Consider the following 3394-nt stretch of genomic DNA (forward strand, 5'->3'; position numbering starts at 1 on the left):
TAGATAGATAGATAGATAGATAGATAGATACTTTATTGATCCTGAGGGAAATTCAAGTAATGTTAGTCTACTCAGTTCCACCTGTTCCAACCCTATAATTTATATTGAAATTAGAAACCAGTTAGCGGTAACTTTGCAGCCCCCGGTAAGAAATAACTCAGAACAGTCAGAATCAAGGCACTGGAGTAAATAAATACATTTTCCTAAATTGTAGGAGTCATACCAGTGTATAATAATGAATATGTAATCAGTATCTGTTTTTGTCTCGTCTTACTTGTTGTCATGTCTTTTACATGTTTAATTATGTTTTCAACAGCAACCACTTAGTTGGCTTGTCCCACTGTCTTGTCTTATATCTGTTTTGTCCCATTGTCTTGTCTCGTCCTGTCCCTGTTCACTTCTGTCTATGTGAGCCCTCCCTCTATGTATATCCTCCTGAGACCCAGCAATGCATTTTTGTCCTCAGTAGGGGACAAGAGTTTGTTTTTCGCCAAAAAAAAGTCCACTGCAAAGGATGTTCCATTAAAAAATACAAAAAAAAGTATTTGAAAAAAATGTTGCATCATGGCATTTCCAAGCAAGAGAATTATTTAATGTAAAAAAAAAAAAAAAAAAATTCTCAGGAGGATATCTATACAAGCAAGGAATGGAAGAACATGTGAATACAAAGTTTGAGATTGTTACTTAAACACAAGCTGTAATTAAAAATAAAGTTGTCCTCCGAAGGGGGGGGGGATTTAAAAAAATAAAATAAAAAAAAATACTAGGAGTCTAATTTTTGCCAGTATGGCCATGAAATGGGCATTAAATTCTGTTCTAAAGGTCTTAAAACGTCTTAAATTTAACTTGTAAGAACCCAGTACGTAGTATTTTCTTCATTTCTACACTTTACTATGAGCTTTCCACAAGTCTAAAAATAGATCTAACATTAAAAATAAAGACATGACAGTATCCACCCCTTTATGATCTGCTTCAGTGTTTAAGGAGTAGATCTTTTCCTCAAGTTTAAAGAAAATCAGTGCAGTAGTTTTTTGCGTAATCATCCCGACAGACACTGTAACAAACAACCCCAGTGATCAGGTGAACTTTGTAAGGACACACCCTTTATACACAAACTATCAGTGCAATCAAAACAAGGTCAGGCTGGTAAGGTGACGAATACTATCCAATGAATGTTACAGGACGGGGGTGTCAAACTAGTTTTAGCTCAGGTGCCTCATACAGCCCAGAATGATCTCAAATCACTCATGGACCAGTAAAATAACAGAACAACCTATAAATAATGACAAATCTAAACTTTGATTTGTACTGTAGAGGGAAAAAAAAGTTCAATTATCTTCTGAAAATGTTCACATCTACAAACTAACCTTTAAAAAATGGGTTCGTACACATTTTTCAAGGTCAAACTCAAGTACTTTTCAAGCACTTTCAAGGGTCATTTTAAATTTTTCCAGCACAGCACCTTAAAAAATGCATATCTACAGAAATACATATACTCATGAATATTTTTTTCACTTTTTATCACATTGTATTTTGCTATAAACATCTAAAATTATCTTTCATAATAGCAAAAAGTTTAGAAATTAAAGGAGACCACAAAAGGGAAGCCACCTTACCTTTTTCAGATACACTCACACTGAGCCAAAGATTAAAATAAAAATGTACCTGGAGTCAACCTGAGAACAACTGGGAATTTTCTTTTTGGCATAAATTGACATTATTTTTCAAAATGTATCCCCTCTCTGTAAGTAGCTTTGGCTGGACATTTAACCTGGCAGAGTTAATATGAAAAATAAATCGCATCAGAGTTTGAATTGCAGGCACCTTCAAGCACTTAAACTGAAATTCAAGCACTTTTCAGACCTTGAGAACATTGAAATTCAAGCATTTTCAAGGACTTCAAGCACTTGTATGAACCCTGATAAACAACCTGAAATTTCTTAAGAAAAGTGCAATTTTAACAATAATATGTGTCATCTTATATACATATGTGCATTACAATTTTTAACAGCGGATGTGTTTGTGGGAATACACAAAACATTTAAGAACTGGCAGAATACTGTAGAATTGCACTTAATTCTCCTGAAACATTTTAGGTTAGATTTTTGTCAAAGGATAGTTTGTAAATTTGAATATTTTCATGTAATTTTCCTTTTTATTATATACTAAAAGAAAAAAATGGAGTTGTCATTAATCATAGGTTATTATGACTGTATTTTACTGGTCTGACCCAAGTGAGATTGAAATGATCTGTATTTAGAACCTGAACTGATTTTTACACCTTTGAGTGTTAATATCTTCAGTGTAATTTGTGCATTTCACAAATTTCATATTTACTAAACCCTTTGATGGGCTGGATTTGGACCACGGGCCATATGTTTGACACCCCTGATTCAGGATTAATGCACATACAGTCGCGGAGAAAAATTATTAGACCATCAAGTCATCAAAAACAATAGTCATGCAATCAAGTCCTAACTCCTGTGTGTATCATGTGATTAAAATAGACAGAAAAAAAAACATGGAATGCCTAAAAGCACTGTTTTTGGCAGTACAATGCCGTAAGAACCTCAGTGATTTTGGTTATTATCAAGAAAACATGGAAAATGGATAGATAATCAGCTTTTAAATTAAACTCCTATGAGCTATTTTTGTTATATTTGTCCAAACACATATACCTTTAGTTGTACCAGGCATTAACCCTTGTGTGGTGTTCAGATTTTTGTTATTCAGCCAGTGTTCATGGGTGTGGTGGACCTGCTGCATTTGTAGGTTTTTAATTTAACATAAAAAAAAAAATAATACTCAACAGATGTTTACTTCATTCCAATTACAATCAATATAAAAACCATGTATGTTTAATATTTGCCTTTGCTAGATCACATTTATGAATTAAAGTGCTACTCATTTATTTATTTATTTTTTTAATAAAATGTAATAATCAAGATGAGAGGAAAAAATTCATTAAAAAAATTACTCATTTTTCTTTTAATAAAAAATGAAAACTGGTCCAACAGACCCCAAACACCATACAAGGGTTAAAAAAGAAAACAAGGGGGGTCTAATAATTTTTTCCACAGCTGTTGTGTATCTTTGAGTGAAAGTTTTAGCCAATAAAGTATCAAAAACATGGAAAAAAAACACCTGAGCTAAGACAAGCATTAGATGTTTTGATAAAAATGTGCTTTATTGTGACACGTCTGAAGGAAATATGGCAACAACTGAATATCGTCCCTGTAAAATATACTAAAACATTCTCTCTCGTGACTTTTCTGAGACCACGTCAGGTACAGAGACAGTGGAAAGTCAGTCAGTGGTGATCTTTGGCCTTAATTCATCAGAAAACTGAAAATAAAGGAAAGAAAGAACAAAAAAAAAGACATGACAAAATAGC

This window comes from Sphaeramia orbicularis, chromosome 17 (assembly GCF_902148855.1).
Source record: "Sphaeramia orbicularis chromosome 17, fSphaOr1.1, whole genome shotgun sequence".
Taxonomy (NCBI): Eukaryota; Metazoa; Chordata; class Actinopteri; order Kurtiformes; family Apogonidae; genus Sphaeramia; species Sphaeramia orbicularis.